Raw genomic sequence first — 10,562 nt, 5'->3', positions numbered from 1 at the left:
GGGCTAGAGATTGGCTCAGTCATAAAAAACCCCAAGGTCCAAGCCACAGTGCCAAAAAAATAATTAAATAAAAAGTAAAAAAAAAAATGTAGTGCACATAAAAAAACATGAGACATTTCTGTTTGGTAATAAATAAGATAGTGGCTATTACTCATTTTCAGGGCCAAGGACTGAAGTCAGAGCCTTGAGCATGCTAGGCAAGCACTCTGCCACTGAGCTAAATTCCCAAACCCTCATTAGTAGTTTTTCTGAGGTAAGCTATTAATCTCTTTTCTCTGTTCTTAAGGTCAGCAAAGATATTTTTGTTCCAGTGATGTACTTTTGGGGATTCTCCAAATACTCCATCAGTGTATACTCTCCCCAGGTAATGCCTTTGATCTTATTGGTTTCTGTGTAAGAGAATCCAGCAGTCTGACCTGTCTTCTGTCCAAACAGTCCATGGAGATTTGGCCCAGTCTTGTGCTTTCCTCCATAGTATGGCATTGGGCACACTTCTGAACAAAAATGTTCTTGCCCTTCTCAACATCACCCATTTTTAACTAGCTCTTTCGTCTTAGCTTAAGGAAGTTTCCTGCTCAGAAGCTAGACATCCTGCTCCCTTACCCAAGGACAGGCTCTTCTACCATATTTTTTTCTTTAAAAATAAAATCCCACTTAACAAGACCAATTCAGTTGTGAGTAACAAAGGTAGATCATTTTAAATCTGAGGAGCTGGGGTTGTGGCTCAGTGGTAGAGCACTTGCCTTGCATGTGGGGGGATCTGGGGACCTGGGTTCAATCCTCAGCAACACATAAAAATAAATAAACAAAATAGAGGTATTGTGTCCAACTACAACTAAAAAATAAATATATTTTTTTAAAATCTGATCAAAGATGTCACCTACGTCATTATGCCTTTTCTGCACCATGGAAGTCTGAACCACGTAACTTTCTGGGACACAAAGTACATGGCGTAGAACCTTTTCCAAGTGTCCTTGTGGAAAGCCAAGAACTACCACTTTTCTAATAATCTCCAAGATCCTGGGGATGAAAAACGTAATTAAATATCCAAATACTTGTGAAAAGTAAATTGCATCAAGGCTTAGTAAAAGTTTGTTTGTTTGTTTGTTTTTTTAAGCAGAATTTCTGTAACATAGAGACTTATGAAAGCAGGTAATAAATCACAAAAGCATACCTTTTTAAAAGGATAGTTGAACTGTGCAAAGCAGGAGATCTGGTAGCAGGAATCAAACTGACTCCCTTTGAAATAAGGGCAACTTCCTAATAAAACTTCCTTGTTTTTCTTTATTCTGAACTTTTTCATGCTGGGGGCAGACAACAAGGAAATTAAGTCTGACAAGTTTTCTGACTAGCTAAAACTACATATGTATATCACCTGGCTTTGGTTTCTATAAATTATAACCACTTCTGTGGGACCTGTGGAGATGCAATCTAACAGGCTTATCCCCAGTTTGATCAAACTGCATAAAGTTCACTTTTTTTTCTTTTTCCATCCTTTGTCTGTCTTATGCTGGCAAGTAGATGAATCTTGCAGCCCAGAATCCAGGCAGGGGCTCTGGCCTAGGCTACTGGTAACTGGATGAGAATTCTAACCTTGCCTATGAAAACAAAAACAAACAATATCCCTTAATTATATCCCTCTTCACCAATTAAATGGCCAAAGTCTCCCTCATTACTCAACTGAATCTAATTTATTTTTGCCCTTATCATCCCATTGAAGTCATTAGAGATTTTTGTCATTAATTCTAATACACATTTTTCAGTCTTCATTTTACTTAACTTTTCAGCAGTATTTGATCATTCTGATCACACTTATTGTTCTGGGCAATGAATACTAGGATAGGACCCTGAAAGCAAAGGCAACAAAGCAAAAATATATTAAAAAGAATTGAATCAAATCCAAAAGCTCTACACAGAAGAAGAAATAAAAGAGTGAATATATATTTTCCCATCTACTGAAGATTGGGAAAATATATATTCAAATCATACATCAGATAAGGGAGTAATATGAATATATATAAGGAAGTCAAACATTTCAATAGCAAGAAAAAAAATAATCTCATTAAAAATTGGGCAAAGGACCTGAAAAGACACTTGGCAAAAGAAGACACACAAATGGCCAGAAGGTATACTAGAAAATGTTCAACATCACCAATCATCAGGCAAATACAACTCAAAACCACAGTGAGATATCAACTCACTCTAATTAGAAAGGCTATTATCAAAAAGACAAAAGTTAACAAACATTGGAGAAGATTTATATAAAGAGAAATGCTTATATGTTCTTGGTGAGAAAATAAATTAGTGTACACATTACAAAAAACAATATGAAAGTTCCTAAAAAAAAAAAAAAAAAAAGAAAACTACCGTATGACCCAGAAATCTGCGTCTGTGTATTTATCCAAAGGAATCCAAGTCATAATGTCAAAGGAATATTTACACTCCTATTTTCATTGCAACACTGTTCACAGTAGCCAAGGTATGGGAACAACCTAAGTATTCACAGACACATAAATAGAAAATATAGTGTATATGCACAATGTAATACTCTTCAGGCTTGTATTTATTTATGGTAATGGAGATTGAACTCAGGGGCACTTGACCATTGAGCCACATCCTCAGTCCTTTTGTTTTTCCATTTTGAGATAGGGTCTCACTAATTTGCTTAGGGTCATGCTTTGAACTTGTGATCCTACTGCCTCAGACTCCAAAGCCACTGGGATTACAGGTGTGTGCCACTGCATCCAGTTTATTCAGGCTCTTAGAAGAAGGAAATGCTGGTATTTGAAAAAACATAAATGAACCTGGAAGATATTATGTTATTTGAAATTAGCCAGGCAGATAAAGACAAATACTACATCATTTATTTCACTTATATGTGAAACCTAAAAAAGTCAAACTCATAGAAACAGTGGAATGGTAGTTACCAGAGGATAGGGGATGAGACAGGAAAAGGGGAGATGTTGATTAAAAAGTACAACTTTCAGTTAGACAAGGGCAATGAGTTTTATATATATATATATATATATATATATATATATATATATATATATATATATACACACACACACACCTCATATAAATAGGTAGCCTGAGATCAATTTAAAAAAAGCTCCTATGTAAGGCTCCAAATCTTCTGATCAGTTAATTAGGTTTTCAGACTTCTCAGGGTTATAATTATATAACATAAAATAAATTGTACAACTAATAAATTATAAAGATATTTTATATGTTGGAAATAGTAAGTATGATGAACATTGGATTGATAATTAAAATTCTGTCTCTGCCATTAACTATCTGCATGATTATTATTAGGTCATTTTATTTCTCTGAGAATCACTTTACTCTTCTATTCATTTGAAGACTTGAAATAGATAATATTTGTGAATTCTTTTAATATGAATAGTTCAATATTTTAGGATGTTACAAATTATTAATCAGTCTTAAAAATCATCTTTCAAATTAGGAATTATGTTAATTATTTGGAGATGATATCTAATTTACTAAAATTTACCCCTAAAATTTCATGCTGGATAATTTTTGCTTCTATTAAATGCTAATGGGGAATTCTGCTTCTACTTATTATGCAGTATTTCTCCTACCCAAAAATCAAGGAAAATTAACATAAAATATGAAATTATAATTTTCTTTTAACTAAAAAAGAACTGAGGTTATAAAACAATAACTAAATAATGAGTTTGAAATCTTTTTCATTTTTTTAGAGCCTCACTAAGTTGCTGAGGGTTGCCTTGAACTTGTGATACTCCTGCATAAGCCTTTGAAGCTTCTGAGATTACAGGCACGTACCACAGCACCCAGCAACTAGTCTGAAATCTTAAGTAAGACTGATATCTTTAAGTATAAAAGGAACAAGAATGCTGAGTTGCCTATAACAGAGCCCAGGGCAAAGACATAAAGAAAACCATATAAGTGGTTAAGAACAATTCTGCTAAACCTTTTAATAAATTGCTAAAGGCCTAGTGGGCTTAATATGAGAATATATAAACCATGGTAAGCTGAAGATATAAGGGGAGTTTGTGGTTACTCTCTCTAGGCTTAACATTTTTTGTTTAAAAGAAAAAAATAGGGACAAGTGAAGAAACACAGGAAGATTTATACAGCTGTATAGGTCTGGAAGAGAGACGTATCACAACTGCATGAGATTCATGAATTCTCACTCAGAATTTATTTTTATAAAGAGCAAAAATCTTAAGCTGTTTGAGAAAGGCTAGCATACTCTGTCATCTCCAGTACATAGGAGAATATACATGTGGCTGAAGACAGGGAATCAACAGCAACAACAACAAAACGTTCAACCTAGGGTGTAGTAGGAGGAAATTATTCTAGTAATAAATCATTAGAAGTTTCCTAATAATAGAAAGGAGGGAGGAAACTCATCTGCAAAGGATACCCCTTACCCAAGAATACAGTTCAAAGTTTGAAGGTCAATGGAATAAGTGGCAGGGCTACTCAGAAAACCCTACACCTGAGATAACAAGGAAATGGGGCCTGCCTATCACAAAGGATGGACCAGGATAACAAAGAATGCCTATGCACTTTACTACTAAACTAGCACTAGCAGCCAATGACAACAGATGGTAGTTCACTGCTCTGAGCTCAGGTTTGGAAGCCTGCCCCACAGAAAACCCAGTGCCTGAGAGAGTGTGGTATTGGGGGGCGGGGCGTAGGTTTTTCTAAGCAACCTAGAAGGAGGCAGATGCTTTAATATCTCAAGACAACATTTCAAGTCTTTGGGGAAATAGAAGATATTTATATAAGGACCAGAGTAGAGACTATATGCAGAATTTGCCATTCCCCTGGAGCTTAAATGAGGTAATCTGGTGTTTTGACACTGACAAAGAGGTGATAATGTCCCAATCATATCTATTCTTATCTTGAGGGCAAGATACTCTGAAATGCAGAGTGAAGTCCATATCTTTGGAATGAGAGAGAAAACAGGAATAAAAAAGATGTAGTCACTGATAACAATAGCTTATTACACTACCATTGGAGGAGAAGAAAATACATGAAGGAAAGTTTCCTCTTAAAGGCAAATAGGGATTGGCAAATGCTAAGAGTGGAGCCCAAGGTCCAGCCATAATTTCAAGGAAATATTAAAAGTATTTGTATTTGTATATGTACTTAGGGTAACCATCACCACAATATAGCACAAACCCTGCTCAGTTTCTTAAAAGATTGATTCAATCCCTCTACCATAGACACTAAAACCCTAATAGACTATTATTAGAAGACACATGCTTATTTCCTGGAATAAATATCATTTACTCCAGTATATATACACAATAAGTCTAACATGTAATAAAAATTGTGAGACTTATGAATAACAATAGAAATATTAAGAACACTGGCATAGTACAAAGTAATCAAGAAAACAACATAGATGACGCAGATCATGAAAATATCAGACAAGAAACTTAACGTAACTTAGATTAGTGTCCCAGACTCTTTCTGTTACTATAATAAAATAACATACTAGGTTATTAATAAATAGCAGGTTTTATTTCTTACAGTTTTAGATGCAGGGAAATTTAAGAATAATGCGCTGGTATGTTCAGTGTGCATGAAGGGTCATGAGGTCTCTCTTTCCAATATGATACCTTGTTGCTGCTTTTTCCAGAGAGGAGAAACAATTTGTCTTTACATGGAAGAAGGGACAGAAAGGAAAAAGTACCCAAGCTACTTCCTTCCATTCATTATATAAGGCAATAATTCATTCATGAGAGTGGAGTCTTCATAATTTATTTATTTCTTCAAAAAACCCTACCTCCGAACGTACAATCATATAAGAATTGAGTTTCAGGCTGAAGTTGTAGCTCAGTGGCAGAGCACTTGCTTAGTATATGTGAGGTACTAGGGTTTATTATCAGCACTGCATGTAAATAAATAACAAAGTTTCAACAACCAAAAAAAATATTCAAAGAAAGTAAATTTCGGGGCTAGGGTTGAAGCTCAGTGGTAGAACACTTGCCTGGCACATGTGAGGCACTGGATTCGATCCTCAACACCACATAAAAATAATAAATAAAATACATAAAGATATTGTGTCCATCTTAAAAAAATATTTTAAAAAAGAAAGTAAGTTTCAACATAAAATTTTGGAGAGGACACATATTCAAATCATAATATTTAGTATGTCTGAGATTCTAGTAGAAAAGGTAGACAACATGTATGAACAATTGGGAAATTTTAGTAGAGGGTTGGAATCTTCAAGAAATATAACAAGATGAAAATATTAGGAATATAAGGTATAAGAATAAATACAAACAATGCCTTTGATGGTATCCTCAGTATATGTAATATAACCACAGATATAATCAGTTAATTTGAAGAATGGTCAAGAGGAACAAAAACAAACTCAAACATAAAAAGTAAAAAGGAAGAGAGCATGAGTGAGTATAGAGCAGTAAACAACTGTGGAATAATTATCAAACGATCTGACAAACATAAAATTGGAATTCAAGAGGTGAAGTTAAGAGAATATGAGTTGGCTGAAATATGTGAAGACATACTGACCAAGATATTTCCATAATTATGAAATATTCAAATAACAACTTCAAAAAACTCATAGATACCTTGTTCAAGAGTGCAATTGACAATCTAAATTCTAATAACATGGGGCTGGGATTGTGGCTCAGAGTTAGAGTGCTCGCCTAGCATGCGTGAGGCACTGGGTTCAATCCTCAGCACCACATACATATAAAATAAAGACACTGTCCACCTATAACTAAAAAGTAAATATTTTTTTTAAAATAAAATAAAATAAATTCTAATAACATGTTGAAGATTCATGGTACTTATAAAAATAAAATTTATGATAATAATAGCACAAAATGGGAGACAGAACAAACAGAGGTATAATATTATAGGGTCCATGTACCACATGTAAAACAGTATAAATTTTTTGAAAGTAGACTTGGTAATTAAAGTTAAAAATTATAAACATCAAGACAATACCTTAAAAATTAAAAAGTGGTATAAACAGTGGATTATAATTGGAGTTAAAACAGAATAATAAAAGCAGTCAAATGATCCAATAGCAGGCAGAAAAAGAAGGATGTAGAGAAATTAGAACCAATGGAGTAAAGAGAAAACCATTATGATAATGGTGCTTTAGTGTCAATCATACTAGTAATGACATTAATATCAATGGTCTAAATTGAATTCTAGATAGATCAAGGGAGAGGGAGGGGAAGGGAGGAGCACGGGGTTAGAAAAGATGGTGGAATGAGATGGACATCATTACCTTAAGTACATGTATGTAGACACCAATGGTGTGACTCTACTTTGTGTACAACCAGGGATTTGAAAAATTATGCTCTATATGTGTAATATGAATTGTAATGCATTCTGCTGTCATACATAACATATTAGAATAAAAAAAAATAAATAAATAAAAATAAATGGTCTAAATCAAGGATTAAAATATTATATCATTTCAACACAAATCTGCCTTGAAACTTACTTTTGTAAATAAGATTACTTGAACATAGCACTGATCACAAATTTATCTATTTCTGTGGCTGCTTCCATGCAGGAGAGAGAGTGTAAGGCCTGGAAAGCCTGAACTATTCATTATATATTCTTTTATGAAAAAATATTTTGAAACTGTAATCTAAGCAAATCAATTAAAGATATTGGAAGTTTGAATTTTTTAAAAAAGCTTCAATTAAATTTTGTCATAATTTGTTAAATATAGTTGCTGCCTCAACTTCCATTTTTAGGCTTGACATAAATTATTTGAAATATAGTCAGTCATACCCCATTCCCTTTGGTCTACTTAAAATTTAATTTCCCTGTGTGGTTATTTGTAATACAGCCTGCTTATTCTTTATCCTATGGGCCTTTAAAACTCCAGACAAATTAAATTTAGCAGGGCTTATTTAAGCAAAGAACAATTCATGAATCAAACCTCAGAACCATAAGTCTTAAGAGTTCCACCCAGAAATGTGGATAGGCAGTACTTAGAGATAGAAAAAAAAGTGATATATAGAAATATATTGGTTACAGCAGGACATTTTCCTTATATGGGAATAATATGAAGAGGCATTTTCTTTTTATGGACATGATTTGATTAGTTGGCAGTCTATGATTAATTAAAGCTTGGCTGTTGAGATTGGCTGAGTTCAGCTATTCATTACAATAAAATACTTTTAAGTTGGGCTGTGGTTTGTTTATATACTAAGTTAAGTTGCAGATTATTATGTAGGGATTCAAAATATGGAAATACCTATAGGACAAATTTAATTTAACAGATCCCAAACCCAACGCATCCCACAGTTGCTGACCACAATCAAACCTAGTAATGGAGATAAGTTACACTTTTCACTCATTTTTTTTTTCTTTTTTGGTATAAGGAAATGAACTCAGGGACACTCATCCACTGAGCCACATCCCCAGCCCTATTTTGCATTTTATTTGGAGACAGTGTCTCACTGAGTTCCTTAGTGCCTCACTGTTGCTGAAGTTAGCTTCAAACTTCCGATACACATGTTTTAGCCTCCTGAGACACTGGGATTATAGGCGTGCACCCAACCATTCATGTTTTCTTTAGCCAACCCACAACTTTCACAGGAAAGCCTAAGGGCTAATTTCCATTGACCTTTTAACAGACATTAAGGTCCCAAAGTTTCTCTCTTTCTTGCTCCCTACACACTGGGTGAACTCCCAGTCCCCAGTCAGGACTTTCCTAGACAGTGCCTTTATGACTTGCTTTATGACTACTTTTATCCCTAGAGTATGATCATTAATTTTCCTTTCTTTTCGCATCCTAAAGAAGACACTGATTGAGAGGTTTGCATTTTATTTGACATGACTCAGATCTGGTTCCATGGGAAAGACTCTACCTATTTTCAGGTTATTTGCCAAAAATAATTAGGCAATGATAAATATCAAAATTACCTAAAGCTGTACTAGTTTGAGCAAAAACGATCATAGCCAAAATTCATAAGGAAGATCTGGAGAGCAAGATGTCCACAGGGAGCTTCAAGAAACTCTGACATGTTTTTTGTGATCTAGAGGCAATGTGAAATTTCAGAGTTGTGCTTTTATCCAGAAAATATATGGAAAAAGCTAAGTAACACCTCTAGTTGAAATTCATGCTCTGTAAAAGCAGTGAATTAAGATTAAGGCAGATTTATAAACTCCTGAGTGATGAATACGTGCCCCCAAATACACAAAGAAGTATTCAAGGCATTTAAGGAAATATGTAACTAATCATTATCTATTCTCTAAGCTACCTAAAAACATACTCTAGTGGCCATTCACTAAGAGAATACAGAAGTTGCAGTAGTAGTCCAGAAAGATTGTTAACAGAAAAAAATCAACAATAGCAACATCATCAAAACAATAAAAAGACAACAGTAACAAAACACAGTCCAGAGCAAGCGTAATCTCATTTCCACATTGACATACTATTATTTATATTATTTAAAATGTCAATTTTTTTTCAAAAATTATAATGCATGTAAAGAACAGGAAAGTATGGCTTATAACACAGGTAATAAAATCATACAACAGAAATTGCTTATGTTAGAGCCCAGATGTCAGATTTAACAAACAAATTCATTAAGTCAACTGTTATAAAATACATTCAAATAACTTAAAACATTTCTAAAGAATTAAAGGAGTATATAGGAATGTTCTCTCATTCATTAGAGAATATCAATACTAATAACACAGAAATAAAAATAGAAATTCTGCAATTGAAAAGAATGATAACTGAAATGGAGAATTTACTAGATAAATTAAATAATCTCAGATTCAACTTGGCAGAAGAAATAGTCAGCAAACCTAAAACTAGGTCTCTTGGGATTATCCAGTCTCAGGAAAGTAAAGTATAATGAATTAAAAAAAAGAATAGACTCAAAAAAATGTAGGACAACACTAATGCACCACTATTATATTTATTTATTTATTTTTATTCTTTTTAGTTATATATAAAACCAGGATGGAAACACCTTGACATTATCATAAAACAATATAACACAACCATCTCCCATTCAATTCCCAACACTTTCCTGCTTCCTGCCCCCTCTCTCCACTTTATTAATCCCCTCTTCAATCCATTTACAGTTTACTTTTCAAAAAAATTTTTTAACTAGTATCTTGTGAATACATCCAATGCCAGGACCCACCATGCCGCATCCATGTATGTACATATGAAATTTTGGTCAGATTCAATTCACTGTACTTCTGTTTTCCCATGACTTCTTCCTTTTCCTCAATCACTTTCATCTACTGTACTAATCCTTCCTCTATTTAGATGAAAGTATCCTTAGTGAGAAAAGCAAAGCAGGACGCATCACAATAGCAGACCTTAAATTACACTACAGAACTGTAGTAAAAAGTGGTGTGATATTAGCGCCAAAACAGGCATGAAGAACAATGGAATAGAATAGACACAAAGACAAACCCATATAAACACAGTCATCTGATACTAGACAAAAGTGCCAAAACCATATGCTGGAGAAAAGATAGCCTTTTTCAACAAATGGTGCTGGGAAAACTGGAAATTCATATGTAGCAGAATGAAATTGAACTCC

The 10,562-nt window shown here is 33.9% G+C and overlaps 1 pseudogene; it reads right to left on the bottom strand.

Moving 5' to 3' along the window:
- Window positions 1-217: 217 nt before the first annotated feature.
- LOC114091437 (cytochrome c-like) lies at window positions 218-533 on the bottom strand (annotated as a pseudogene).
- Between the last annotated feature and the right edge of the window lie 10,029 nt (window positions 534-10,562).

The sequence above is a fragment of the Marmota flaviventris genome, chromosome X, assembly GCF_047511675.1.
Source record: "Marmota flaviventris isolate mMarFla1 chromosome X, mMarFla1.hap1, whole genome shotgun sequence".
Lineage (NCBI taxonomy): Eukaryota > Metazoa > Chordata > Mammalia > Rodentia > Sciuridae > Marmota > Marmota flaviventris.
The sequence above is the reverse complement of the archived record's forward strand: the minus strand, read 5'-3'. Positions and strand labels throughout refer to the sequence as shown.